The 15,472-nt window shown below is 45.2% G+C and overlaps 1 protein-coding gene across 1 annotated transcript in view; it reads right to left on the reverse strand.

The window, feature by feature from the left end:
• Nucleotides 1-1,478: 1,478 nt before the first annotated feature.
• Nucleotides 1,479-15,472, reverse strand: part of PWWP2B (PWWP domain containing 2B) — a 32,328-nt gene continuing 18,334 nt past the window's right edge. Inside the window, exon 3 of the mRNA XM_044297292.1 lies at nucleotides 1,479-2,155. The gene's annotated coding sequence lies outside the window, so the exon portion shown is untranslated. The remainder of the gene's footprint in view (nucleotides 2,156-15,472) is intronic.

Genomic DNA, 15,472 nt, shown 5'->3' on the forward strand with positions numbered 1-15,472 from the left:
TTCTCCATACCGCAACTGATGGTCCCAACCCCATTTATAAGGCAAGAAATCCCACTTATTAAACCTGACAGGGCACACCTGTGAAGTGAAAACCATTTCAGGTGACAACCTCTTGAAGCTCATCAAGAGAATGCCAAGAGTGTGCAAAGCAGTGATCAAAGCAAAAAGGTGGCTACTTTGAAGAACCTAGAATATGACATTTTCAGTTGTTTCATACTTTTTTGATAAGTATATAATTCCACATGTATTAATTCATAGTTTTGATGCCTTCAGTGTGAATCTACAATTTTCATAGTCATGAAAAGAAAGAAAACTCTTTGAATGAAAAGGCGTGTCCAAACTTTTGGTCTGTACTGTATATATCTGTGCATATTTTTATAACTGTCGTGTTTGGCCTGATGAAGGGACCTTCCACTTCAATAATTCTAATTTTCTATTGTCTAAACCTGGGGTGCGTCTTATAGTCTGAAAAACAGTGTTTTTTTGGCACTTTGTGGTATTAAAAAAAAAAGTTGCAAATTATGGAGCTCACCACATTTGCTGCATTATTTTCACTGTTCTTGCTACTTGTGAAAAATAGCCACAACAGCAGGAAGAGCCTGACGGGAGAGGCATGGCCTCCGCTGCCTAACATATTTACTATAGAAATTGGCGTAAATCTGAGCTGACAAGTCCTTGTTGCATATGTTACATTTACACCAGATTATGAAATGGAGAAAATTGGGGCAGATACTGACGTTACAAACACTGGTCTTAGGCTACATTCACACGAACATGTGACAGCCGTGGAACACAAACCGTGGATATGCAAAAAACACGGCCACTGGACGCTTGCAACCCGTATGGCGGTGATTGACTTCAATGGCTCTGCAATCCGCAAGATGCGGCGAATGATCGGACATGTCCTATCGTTTACAGCACAGAGGCACAAAGCCCGAAGCACACAAAAGGGCTTCTGAGTTTCCATGTGCTACCGGACATGTCCTATCTTTCACTGCATCCTAAGCATCGCAGACCTATTGAAGTCTATGGGTGCTCACCGTGATGCAGGGTGCAAACGGCCAGTGCCCGTATTTTGCAGACCCAAGGTTTGCTGTCCGCAACACGGGCATGACCGTCCTATGGTTGTGCGAATGCGGCCTTAGAATACATTCCCATCTTAATAAATTTAGCGCATTTTTAAGCAGTCTGTGCTCCAGAAACTAAAGTCTACAACAGCTACGAGCCACGGAGTAGATCTGAGCCATCACTTCCACCAATTTCTGACATAAAAGATAGTAAATCTGCTGGACTGTGGAAGGACGCACCTCCCTTGCTAACCTATGCACAATTCTCACCACATCTGAAAAGTGGCAAGGGAAGTAAAAAGTTGCAAATGACGGAGTGCTCCATGATTTGCAACCTTTTTACACCTCAATATAAACTATTTAAACTAGAAAATGACATAATAAAAAAAATATCCAAACCAAATAGCATTTAAAAATAAAATAGTTTACTAAGTTTGGGATAAAATCAGCCAACAGTCTGCAAAACATTCATGTACATTGAGTGAATCTATGAAATTCACATTAGGATTTTAAAAATAAGAAAAAAAAAAAATCCCTAAAACCGTATGTTAAATAAATACTTTGAAAAGACACTTTCCTTTGGTAGAGATTTCGGAAAAGAAACGTTTTGTGCAGAAAGAAACATACCGATGTAATGGAGGACACGTCTATCGAGTAACCTCATGATCCTTATTCCGTTTAGGTTTTTTTAGGCTTTGATTAAATACGTCTCTGTAGTGTTAGGTTTCATAGCTTTAGTCTATTACCTGTAAACTAAGCAGCAGCAAGATTCAAATTTTTTTTTTGTAATTTAAACAAAAAAATAAAAAATAAAAATGAATTTTAATAAATAAATAAAGTTGAATGTTCCTAAGCCCCCTCTATAAGGTAACAGAGCAGGTTTAATGTGTGGTCTGATGTCCAGGAGCGCTCCATGTGTCAGCTCTGTGACCAGGCTCCTAGTCCACGGTGACGACCACCATCCTTCACAGATGATTGGAAAGCTCATCTTGCAGACGAGCGGACGCTGTACGAGTCTCCAGGGAAGCTTGACAGGATGTTTATAGGCGTCGTGAAACTCCGGAACAGCTGTGTTCTGATCCGCTTATCTAAAAGGAAGGGAAACATAGGTAATATATGTGTGGTCATGCAATAACCATCGCAGTAAGACGCTGCCGATTATACATCCCCCAATAAATCAATGATTGGGTATGCCCCAGGGAGAGAGGTCATGGTAATGTCACTTTTGCACAGCAGTCCTTTTTTGAAGAGCGTGGTCAGGCCGATCTTGCGGATTAAAAAGGACACCTGTATGGCAAAAATTTGTTGCGCCGTTCCAGAGGTAACAAGATTTTTTTTTTTTTATATGCAAATTAGGGATTCAGTGCACCAAGGGGTGGACCCTAGCATCTGCCAGGCCCCCCATCCATCATCCCTGTCCTCTTGTGCGGCCCTGTAGATTGGCACCTGCTCAGTACATCCCCCCTTGGGGTTCCTCACTGCTGAGAGGATTACTGCGCATGCGCCGATGATAGAATCTCTGGTACATTAACGGGATTACAGAGCCAGGCAAGAGGATCATGATGGCACCTAGCCCCGTCAGTAAGGGGGATGGGAGTGGCAAATGTAGGAAAGTCGAGGAGCAGAGGTGCACCAAGGGCGTAGGGCCCGCGCCTCATTGGCATATAGAATAAAACTGCTGTTCTCTGGAAAGGGGCAACAGATTTTGCCACACTGGTATTGTTTTACTCAGCAGTTGTCAACCCTATAGCGGAAACATACACTGAGGTCTAAGCATTGTCTGCTTTGTGATGATTAAGGACACATTTAAATGTGCAGATTATGGAGACAATCACCGATTTGTGGCTGTTCACCTAACAAATGACCAAATCACTTATCTGCAGAGACGCATCATTTATGCAGCATATAAAACCATAGTTTGTGGGCCGCTCATTGCCCTGTGTCACCAGGGATTTGATGCCAACAATAAAACTCGATAGGGATGAATGATCGTAGTAACGATTATTCATTCCCATACCAAGGGGATTATTAGTGCAGGTGAGCAAGCTGCCAATGATCTAGAATGAACGGTTTCTTCCTGATAAATGCCCCTAGTATCAGCTCATGTAAACAGGCCCTAAACAAACACCTCAAAGGGGTTGCCCAGGTTTATAACCTCTTAAATTTGGCCAGTACTGCGCTGTAGCAAAGAAATAAATAAACTCATCTGCGCCCTGCCTCTCCGTTCCGGAGAACCAATCTGCGCTCCTTCTGGAAAGGGTCATATGCACCACTGGCCCCAGTGAAGTATCCCCAAGAATCACTTGAACTAATGGTGGCGCGCTGCTTGGGAACACGTCACAGCTGAGACCAGTGATAGGCGGCAGCAGTGCACTTGACCCTATCCAGAATGTTACAGGTTGCGACCAGATGGAACACGGATTGGACTACTGGCACTGGATCAGAGGAGTATGTTTTTGTATAGTTAAGGCGCAGGACTGGCTAAATGTAAAAGGGGTTATAAAGCTGGACATCCCCTTTAAAGCCAACTCTTTTGTAAGCTCAGTCTAAAATGCCACTTATAATGTGCCTATAGGCTCCTGAGATGCAAGTACAATGCCGCTAATGGATTATACATTAATCTGACGCAACAAAAATCCCTGATTGCAGTGCAGCATAGAGCCGGGCACTATAAGGACTGGTAAGGCTGTTAGGGATGTGTCAGTCCACCATAATTGAGCAACTGCAGACAGAAACAGGAGATAGTTTCCTGCAGCACAGATCGCTGCAAGATACGTAAAGCAACTTGCAAAATTGCTCAATTATTTATGCAAATTTGTATCATCAGGAAAACCCCCTTCATATGCCTTACCAGCATCCTGTCCATATTGCTTCACCGCTGCTGATGCAAGGTTGCTCCAGATGCAAGGTTGCTCCAGATAATAAAGTACATAATTTATAGCCTAATCTACATCCCTCTAAAAATATGAATAATCTCTAAAGGCCAAGTCTACACGACGACATGTGTCACGCAACACATAGGGGACAACTACACTGCAACATGGGTCGCACAACATTTGGCAATTTTTATAATAGTAGTCTATGGTGTCTCAATGCGACATTCTGCGACATCATAGACCATCATTATAAAAATTGTCTCGCAACAAATGTCGTCGTGTAGACCTAGCCTAAGGCCTAGGGACACGTCTAGTTCGGTCCACAAAAAATGTATCCGAAAAATACCTTCCCTGTGCATTTGTATTCTTCTCACTTCTATCACCAGAAAAGACTATTCTTGCTCACAATATGGACAACAACAGGACACGTTCTATAATTTGAGGAATGGCCAGGCAGATCCGAAAAAGATGCCCTATAGAAATGATTGGATCAGTGTGCTATCCGCAGATGTTACAGCTGGGCCTGTAGATCCTGCACACTCGTAGGTTGCTGAAGCTGATGTCCCAGCTGGTGCCCCAAATGCTTGATTGCCCATAAATATGGAGACCCGGCTGGCAAAGCTAGTGTTGTAATGTGGTGGAGACATTCTTGGAAAACCCTTGATGTGCAGGTGAGCATTATACTGCTGAAAAATGCCAGTTGGAAGCCCTGCCATGACAGGTAACATGTGGTGGCAGGATGTCCTGCATATATCGCTGAGCTGTTAGTGCCCCCCGTATCACTACTAGGGGTGACCTAATGTCGTGTGCGTTGGCTCCGCAGATCATCACACCAGCAGTGGGGGCAGTGTGTCGCTCCACAGCAAAGTTAGGGTTGAAGTGCTCACCATGAGGCCTCCAGACTAGAACCTTATTGTTGTCAGATCTCACACAGAACCTGGATTCATTGTTAAAGGGAGTAGTCACCACATTTGAGCATATTAGACTGATCAAATAGCGTTATATGTGCCACCGAGAACTTAAAAACGGTACCTACGAATTTGACCGCGCAGCCGCAGTGGAAAAGGAGAGAGGAGGAGAGTAAACGGGCGGGCAGAGGCGCACGGAGGGCGGGGTTATGAGCCGCTGAGGAGGTGCTGCCTGGGGCTCGGACGATTGAGACGCCGCCCTGGGCACTTGAGAGGGCGCATTTACAGAATCTTAAAAGTTCATTTTTGGCTGAAAGAAAACTCCATTAGATACAACAAAGGTACCGTTTTTAAGTTCTCGGTGGCACATAACGCTATTTGATCAGTCTAATATGCTCAAATGTGGTGACAGACTCCCTTTAAAGACAATACGTTCCAGTCCATAGCAGTCTAGGTTTTTCATTCATGACACCACTGCAAAAAAAGGCTACGTGTCCTGTCTGTCAGTAGCAGGACATTATGGGCGCCATGACACCAAATTTCCCCCTGATAAGCGCCTGGAAATGGTCTGGGCAGAAACATGGGAGTGTAAAGAAGGTGCCACCTGTGTCTGGATGGTAGACAACAAAACTGTGGGAGCTGCTCGTGGGCGGATCAAACGATCCACTCTATCGGTGGTCTGTCTGGAGCGTGTGGCCCATGTGTGCGTGCCCTTAGGCAACCACTGCTCTCAACACCTCCTAAAAGCTAGGTCGGAACTTGAAGAGCCTAGATGGCAGGTAATTCATAGAAATGACAACTCTGCTTCTCTCAGTCCAAAAAGTCACCTTCTCTCAGTCTGTCAACTGGGCAAAATGTCTTTGAGTGAGTCCTAGAGGCATGTCTAGCAGTCAACGATCTCCCACCAAGAGGTACAGTACTCAAAAGTAGCCTCTGTGAGACTTTTTATAGGGCAGTGGGGGAAGTACTTTTATGCCAAGACCCATTGTCTAATCAGACCAAACCTGCAATCATTTACATATCTGCCCGAGACATAGTTCTCTCTGGAGATGTTATTTAGATATACGTAATCCATCTATATATTTACACTCATGTTGTGCAAGTCTCAGTTTTTGCTGAACATAAACTTTAAATCACCACCCAAACATGACACGTGGCTGCGTCATAGAAGATCCCAGCATGACGACGATGAGGAAGAATGAGCAACTGGCTATAAAATCATCTCACGAGGTTGTGGAGCCATCTTTTAAAAGGGAATTGTTTAGATCCATAGTCTGCAGAGTGCAAAACATTAATTGGTTATAGATTTAAATAGAGTTAAAATAAAACTATAAGGGTCCATTCACACGTCCGTAATTTGGGTCCGCAATTTGCGAACCCGTTCACTTTCAATGGGGCTGGAACGGATGCAAATCCACATTTCCTGGATCCGCATCCGTTTTTTCGGGATCCGCAATTTCGTTCCTGAAAAAAATAGAACATGTCCTATTCTTTGCCCGCAATTGCGGACCAGAAAAGGCATTTTCTATTATAGTGTCTGTGATGTGCGGTCCACAAATTGCAGGTGTCCGTGTTTTGCGGATGCACAAAACACTTACGGACGTGTGAATGGACCCTTAATGTGATACAATAACATAAGAAGAGATACTTACCCCCTTGCTGCTCCCAGCAATGCGCTCCAGTCATGCATTGCTGACGTAATCTTCCTAAATACGGGTGTGACATGTCGTGCACACAGGCCACAGTGCAGCCAATTACTGGTCTCAGCAATATACGGGACATCACTGCTGAGGCCAACGATTGGCTGCAGCGGTGACCCAGGTGCATGGAACGTCACCACTGTAGCCAGGAAAACAAGAACAGTCGGGGAGGATAGGAAAACATTGGTAGAAGAAGCAGGGATAAAAAAGGGGAGTGTTGATTCTTTTTGCTATTTTGTCACATTTGGGGCTCATTCAGACGATGGGGCATGAAAGAGCCAGCATCCGTTCCGCAATTTTGCGGAACAGGTGCAGACCCATTCATTTCAATGGGGTCGCAAAACAGTCGTTCCGTGGCTCCGCAAAAAAAGATATAGAGCATATCCATGTGCAGTCCGCAAAATTAAGAAAACGCACATGGGCCGGTACCTGTGGTTTTGCGGACCACAAAATATTACGGCAGTCTGAAGTAACCCCTGAAGCTGCTGCCTGAGTTTCTATTTCACTGGGACAACCCCTTCAAGGGAAATTTCAGTCCGTGTGACAGAAGTATTTTTTCCGCACTGAAAACTGTTCTTGTGATCCGAAAACGTGGCATTATAACGATTTATAATGCTGTGCGTTTTCCTGCCCAAACTTAACTCTAATGAATTGTACTCGCATAATGTTGTCAGTACAATTCATTACAGTCGGGCAGGAACACCACATTATAAATCATTAACATGCCGTGGATTAAGGTCACAGGAGCTGCGTTCAGTCTGGGAAATACTGCACTTTTTACCCCCCCAACATATTCATCAAGTGGTTGGGGCTGAAAGGAAAGGTGGTGGTCCTGAGATGCGCCATTTTGAGCAAAAAGTTTGGCGTAAAAATCTCTCAATGCAAGCCAACCAATAGTTGGAACAGAGTCAGAGAAAAGGGTCTTTCCCTGCACCACAGGTCATCCTGAGCCCCTGTGATAAATCTGGTGCCACCTTTAGGACTAGGAAATCTGGCCGGTGTGTCTTACCACTAGCGGTTTCTTCATGACGCTTTTCCCCTAGAGAGAAGGTAATGTGAAAATGCTTGAAAAATGCCAAGAGCTGCAGCATGCTGGATTTTTGAACAGAAGCCAGAGAGATAAAAAATAAAATAAAATAAAAACTATAGACCTTCAGCTAACACCTGAGGGAGATTTTACGGCAAAAAAATAAATAAAAAATAAATGCTACAGTGCAGAATAATGCCAGAAAAAAAAACCTTATATAAGAAAATATTATAATAATATAATAATAATAATAATAAACAGATCAGTCACTAAATATATTGAAAGTCAATGGGTGACAGATCCGTTTTAAGGAACCTAAAAAAAAAAAAAAAAAAAAAAAAAAAATCATCGGGTCCGTCACCATTGACTTACGTTGTTTTCCGTTTTTTAACCAGACACAAAACAGCAGCTTGCAGCGGTTTTGTATCCGGTCACAAAGCGGAATGCTGCCGGAACGGAAGACGTCCTGATGCATCCTGGACGGATCTCTTTCCCTTCAGTACGCATGAGGAGTAAACGGAAACATATTTTTCTGGCACTGGGATCCTCTGCCGGATCTCAATACCGGAATACAATGCAAGTGTGAAAGTAGCCTTATGCACATGACCGTATTGTGGACCGCAAACCACGGATCCACAAAATACGGAACCTTCCGTGTGCCATCCGAGTTTTTTTCATTGCCATCACTAGAAAGGAGTATTATTTTTTGCAAAACAGGTTCTATAATCCGCGGCACATGTGACATCAATGTGCTGGGATTTTATTTACATTTTTTTCACGGACCCATAGAAATGAAAGGGTCCATGTATGCAGATTGGAGACGGATGCAAAATACTGTGGTGTGCATGAGGCCTAATACAAACCAAAGACACTAAACACACAGTATGACAATTACTAAACACACAAAAACACTACAAAATGCTAATTGGCCTCTGTACACCGCTGTAGATTATCAGCAGTACATTTGCTAGGAGACAGATGTGAGAACGAGGAAAAAAATTAAATAAAATGCACGGCTGTGGGTGCGGCACAACAAACGACGCAATCAATAATAGGAGAGAACATGATTAGACCCTAATCAGCAGCACACAGCCTCACCCCCACCTTCTAAAAACACATGACTGATCGCTCTGCTTGGCTCACTTAAAGGGACACTCATCCCCAAAAAAATTTAAGTCACTCCATGTATTTTACTTCCTGTCCTGGCCCTTTAAGGCTAGGGCTACATGACGACAATAAGTCGCGCGACACATAGGGCAACAGCTACACTGCTACATGTGTCGCGCAACAATTTTTCTGTGATAGTCTATAGTGTCGCACTGCAACATGCTGCAACGCAAAAGTCACAGAAAAATCCATCTTTGATGGATTTTTTGCTACTGTCGTGTCGCAGTGGTACACCATAGACTATCATTGTAAAAATTGCCGTGCGACACATGTCGTCGTGTAGCCCTAGCCTAACTGCCCTCTTTGGAGTCTCTCTTAGGGCTCATGCACACAAATATATATTTTGTCCATGTCTGTTCAGTTTTTTCCTTTTTTGCTGCCCGTATTCAGAACAATTCATTTCAATGGAGCCGCAAAAAAAATGGAAAGGACTGTGTGCATTTTGTGTTTTTTTTACTCCTGCAGAAATGTCTTTTTTTTGTCTGCAAAATGGATAAAAATAGGACATGTTCCATTTCTTTTTCAGGGCTGCGAAAAGGACTTACGGTTGTGGAGAGCATGCAGGTGTGCTCTCCACATCTTTTGCAGTCCCATTGAGATGAACGGGTCCGCACCCAATCCACAAAAAACAAGGATCGGATGCAGACCAAAACTATGGTCGTGTGCATGAGCCCTAAGGCTGGGTTCAGACCTGAGCGTCCTGACCTGAGCGCTGTGTATGCGCGATTCTCCGGCGTCTCACCTACGCGGCTCCAGTAGTATGCGAACGCCCATTGTCGCGCGTTCCCGGAAGTCTATGTACGGGAACGCGCGACAAGACGCCCCAAAGTCGCTCATGTACTTTTTTGAGCGTCGGGCGTTTTACAGCGCGATCGTACGCGCTGTAAAACGCCCAGGTGTGAACCATTCCCATAGGGAATCATTGGTTTCATCCTTGTTGAGCGTTTTACAGCGCGTAGGAACGCGCTGTAAAACGCTCAGGTGTGAACCCAGCCTAAGGCCTCTTGCACACAAATGTTTTTTTTTCCAGTTTAAGTTTCCTTTTTTTTTTGCATTCTGTATACAGAACCCTTCATTTCAATGGATCTGCAAAAACACTCTGTACTCTGTTTTTCCGTTCGGTTCAAAGATAGAACATGTCCTATTATTGTCCGCATAACAAGGATAGGACTGTTGTATTAAGGGCCAGCTGTTCCGGTCTGCAAAAAACGGAATGCACACGGATGTCATCCGTATTTTTTGCAGACTGCAAAATACTGAAAAAGCCATACGGTCGTGTGCAAGAGACCTAACTCTCACTTAGGCTAGTTTCACACTAGCGTTCGGCTGTCCGCTCGTGAGCTCCGTTTGAAGGGGCTCACGAGCGGACCCAAACGCTTCCGTCCAGCCCTGATGCAGTCTGAATGGATGCGGATCCGCTCAGACTGCATCAGTCTGGCGGCGTTCAGCCTCCGCTCCGCTCAGCAGGCGGACACCTGAACGCTGCTTGCAGCGTTCGGGTGTCCGCCTGGCTGTGCGGAGGCGTGCGGATCCGTCCAGACTTACAATGTAAGTCAATGGGGACGGATCCGTTTGAAGATGCCACAATATGGATCAATCTTCAAGCGGATCCGTCCCCCACTGACTTTCAATGTAAAAGTCTGGACGGATCCGCTCAGGCTAATTTCACACTTAGCTTTTTTTTGCAAATATAATGCAGACGGATCCGTTCTGAACGGAGCCACCGTCTGCATTAATATGATCGGATCCGTTCAGAACGGATCCGATCGAACGCTAGTGTGAAAGTAGCCTTAGATCATTCAAGGCAGCCAGAGAGGGATGGGGGATGACAGAGCATTACACTGATAAGTGCAATGTTCTTCCGTGGACATCTTCATCTACAGGCTTAGGCCTCATTCACAGGGCCGTTGTTTTGGTCCGCATCCGAGCCACAGTATTTGTGGCTTAGACGCTGACCCATTCACTTCAATTGGGCCGCAAAAGATGCGTGTGCTATCCGTGTGCCGTCTGCATCTGTTGCTCCGTTCCGTGGTCCGCAAAAAAAATATAACCTGTCCTATTCTTGTCCATTTGGGGACAAGAATAGGCAGTTATATCAATGGCTGTCCGGGCCGTTCCGCAAATTGCGGAACGCACACGGACGCCATCTGTGTTTTGCAGATCCGCAATTTGCGGACCGCAAAACACACAACGGTCGTGTGCATGAGGCCTATAAAAATGAATATAAAAAAAAAACAAAAAAACTAACATACTTTTTGATGGAATAATATTTAACCCTTTTCTTGGCGCTTACTAGATGATAGCAATGCAGTTCCTAAAGTCTGATGCAAAGTACAGTGCCACAGGGATGCAATGGTAGGGTGTCAGTGGGCAGAGACATCCCATGAGGTACAAGATATCCTGGATCAATGAGAGACAGATTCCAAATGCGGCCATGTGCGCATCACCTACTGGTGTGGAACAGGTTGGTGACAATCTTTTTAGCAATAACCTGGCTACGTCTTAGGCCTCATGCACACGACCGTTGTTTTATTCCGTGTCCGTTATGCCGTTTTTCAATGGGTCCGTTGAAAAATCGGCTAATGCACCGTTTGTCATCCGCGTCCGTGATCCGTGGTTCCAGTCCGTCGAAAAAATATAACCTGTCCTATTATTTTCGCGGAAAACGGTTTGCAGACCTATTCAAGTCAATGGGACCGCTAAAAAACACGGAGGCACACAAGATTGTCATCCGCACGTCTGGTTTTTTTCCCATCATTTGCATGGCAAACCTGTCTTTTTTCTGATTATTATTTTTTTTTACATTCCTTCATGTCTGGTGATCCTCCAAAAATAAAGGAAGACACACGGAAACAAAAACGGAAGCGGATCACGGAACGGAACCCCATTTTGCGGAACGGAACACAACAACGGTCGTGTGCATGAGGCCTTACTGTGAGTAAAAATTCAAAATCTGAAGAGGTTGTAAGAAGAAATCAAATGGCGCAAGACACGGCAAAAACAACTATTATTAGCTGTAATTACACAAATCAGTATCTTAACGAGTGAAGCAATTTCCTCTGTGATGGTGTATATGCCTGACTGAGGAGACCGCTCTGTATATAGTCCTACGGGAATAGGGTGGCCAGACGTCTGGTTTTAGGCCCGACAGTCCGCTTTTCTGACTTCCTGTCCTCCGTCCGGCGCAGTAGCTCACGCTCAGGCAGTAGCATTGTGCCGTCTGAGTGTGAGCTACAGATATATTCTGACTACTACTCAGGCAGGCAAATCCACTACTCAACTGCAGAACAACTGATCCGCAGGGTGTGGGACCCCCATCTATCAATGGGAAGGAGTAGATTGAGTATAGCTGCTCCTTCCCATTGACGTGCATAGGATAGAGGAGCGGCAATTACACAGCTCGACGCTGCAATGCCGACAGTGGAGTAAACAGCGAAGAGAATGCAGCTGATTGGCAGGGGTGCCGGGACTTGGACCTGAGGATAGGTCATTAATATAGAAAACTGATCAACCCCTTTAAGAAGTCACTGATGTCACGGGCTTCTTCACTTACGGGACTGCAGGAGATGGCGCCGAGTGCTGTACTCCACAGCCCCATGGTGAAGAAGTGTCGTTAGTTGGAATACCACTTTAAGGATAGATAGTCTGTAAGGAATTACTGGTTGTTTGGCAACACAAATCCTTTAAGAACAAAGATAAAGGGCATGTCAAGGATCCTGTGACATGAACGTGTACAAGAGGATATCCTGATACCAGCTCTTCATATGCCAAGTCATGTGCAGTTACTGTTTGTAGAGTAAAGATGATAGAGAAGATAATAAAATAAAACTATGCACTGGAGACGTGTAGCTATGTGTGACAGATTTCTCCAAGCCTTAGGCTTCATTCACACGGCCGTGGAACACGGTCCGTGAGATACCGGACTGGCATCCTGCTAAGTGCAGGAGCGCACTGCCTCATTGGTTGCTATGACGCCATGCGCTTTGTGCCGCCGCAGTACGGTAATACACTCATATGATCTATGCGAGTGTACTACTGTACTGCGGCGGTGGCACAAAGAGAACGGCGTCATAGCAACCAATGACGCCGTGCGCTCCTGCTCTAAGCAGGATGCCAGTCCGGTATCTCACGGACCGTGTTCCACGGATGTGTGAATGAAGCCTTATACACACACACACACACAACAGTATTAAAAGGGATTGTCCCATAAAGACAAGTTATCCCTTACACACAGGATAGAGGATAAGTGTCTGGTTGGCGGGGGTCTGACTGCAGGGGCCCCTGAAGATCAAAATAATCTCCCCGTCTGTATGGAGCGGCAGTCACCCAAGTCCACTGGTGCTCCGCGCAGCATCCTACAGCTGCCAGAGATAGCCGAGCGCTTGTGTTCTGCTATATCCGGTAGTCCCATAGAGATGAACAGAGCGGTGGACATGTATGCATGTCTAATGGTCTATTCAAAAGGGACAGTATTCAGCAGGGGCCCAGCGGTCGGACCCCCGCTGATCCGACACTTCTAACCTTTCCAGAAGATGAGATGATTCAGGGGACAACCCCTTGAACATTCCGTTTTGTAATGTGCCACTCCCATAGTGGTGCTCTACTGCACCTCCATGGGCCTCTGATCTCATATGGAGGCGTTTTAGGTGAAATTCAATGGCAATTCCAGAGAAGAAAAACAATTCAGCTGTTTTCTGGGGTCATTATTTCTGTACGTACAGCACCAGACAGAACCTGTATGGCAGCCCAACCGTATTATGGAGGGGTGCTCCGATGAAGCCACCAACATCCATCCATTTATAGTCAGAGACATGAGAGGATCCTGAAGACTGGCTGTGTACAATGCACTTGAACCGCTCAGCTGGGTGATCACAGGGATTGGCCCATCACGCACTTTAGTGACGTATCCCTAGGCTATACCACCACCCAGAGGTGGGACCTGCACCTATCTCTAGAACGAGTGAACAAGGGTGCACCGCACAAGCATGGTCACCCTCCATACACTTCTATAGGAGTTCCGAAAAGAGCCAAGCACACGTGCTGGGCTTTTTCTGGTTTTCCCCACATGAGGTGAATGGAGAGGTGGGCGCGCTTGCGCAGTGTGCTCTTCATTTGCTTCCACGGTTGTTTTGAAAACAGTTGAGGATGCTCGCTCTGCTCCTTTTAGAACTCCATTTGAAGTAAATGCACTGTCCTTCACTACGGGTACAGCTCCCATTGGACATTGGTGGCGAGATGGGCCAACCCCTTTAAAAGGCCCTTTTATATGGGCTGACTGACGGGCAACGAAAAGTTCATCACATGAACAGCAGCACATTAATACAAGGCAATTTTTGGGAATGAAGGATTGTATAAACATTCATCTCCCAATAACTGCTCTGACCCCTACTTCATGTAAAATGGCCGTTACACAGTTAGATCTTAGCTGCTAGGTCACCAAGGTTCCTCTGGGGCGGGGTGGCGGTGGAGCAGGTCAATTTTTGATTGGTTTAATGTTATTTAGTGGTGAGTTTCCAATTAAATTACAGTAAATTGGGCACTTGTACAGTACTTGTTTGGAATAGACGGAGGGTGGCTCCTCAGAGTTATTACTTCTAGAAGGCCCAAGGCCCTTCATTCCGACAGAAATACCAGAAAACAGCAGCCTCACTTTGCAAAGAATGAAAAGCAGCTAAAGTATTTAGCACTGTACTTTTCAGACTATAAAATGCACATAGGATTTGGAGGAGGAAAAAATTAAAATAAAAAATTATATATACATATTTATTTTTTGCCCCATCAGACCTCAGAGCAGACGCCCAAATCAGATCAACAATCCTTATCAGACCACCCTCCTTCTTCAGACATCAGATCAGACCCCAAATTCAGATCTCCAAGCTCCATCAGCCTCAGTCAGACCCCTCCACCTCCATCAGCCTTAGATCATACACCCACCCCAGCCTCCAATCAGACACCCATCAGACCCCCCAGCACGTTCAGACTCCGATCAGACCCCTAGCCCCAATCAACCTCAGATGGGACCCCACAGCCCCCATCAGACACAGATCTGATCTCCTTCCCTATATTAGACCCCCTCCTGGTTTTGGCTTATAAATACTAAAATCACTGCAAAAGGTAATAATATGCTACTGACAACACTTGGCGTTAGCAGCGGATCACATGCGGAGGGATTGCTCCCCGGGTATAAACACGCCACAGTTTGGGGTTTTCCTCCCATTTAGGCCACTTCATTCTGTGATTTAAATAAATACTAACCAAATACTGCCGCACGATCACATGTACTTTCCCGAGGCATAATGCTTCATATACACAGTCAGCAAAACAAATCTTTACATAAGTTATGCATCTCCAAGATCACAGTTTACGAAGGAATGAGGCAGATATTCTTGCCCTACCGATCCTGTAAAACAAGCATAACATCAATTGTCTCAGCGGCAGCGAGTACACAAAAAACATTGAGATAGATCAATCAAGCCATTTAATCCCTTAAAGAGCACCTGTCTGCAGTATCAACCCTATTAAACCAGGAATACTGCCTGGTAGTTTGAGCCTGCTGATGAAACCTGTCTTGTGAAAATCGGTTGTGGTGAATCGGAGACAACAACAACAACAAGTTTTATGCAAATGAGGGCTTCAGTAAACTGAGGGGAGTGGCCAGCCCTGAAAAGCTGAGGAGCGCCACCCAGCCCCACCCTTGGGTGCACTGAGGCCCTCAATTGCATAAAAA

Source organism: Bufo gargarizans, chromosome 6, assembly GCF_014858855.1.
Source record: "Bufo gargarizans isolate SCDJY-AF-19 chromosome 6, ASM1485885v1, whole genome shotgun sequence".
Taxonomy (NCBI): Eukaryota; Metazoa; Chordata; class Amphibia; order Anura; family Bufonidae; genus Bufo; species Bufo gargarizans.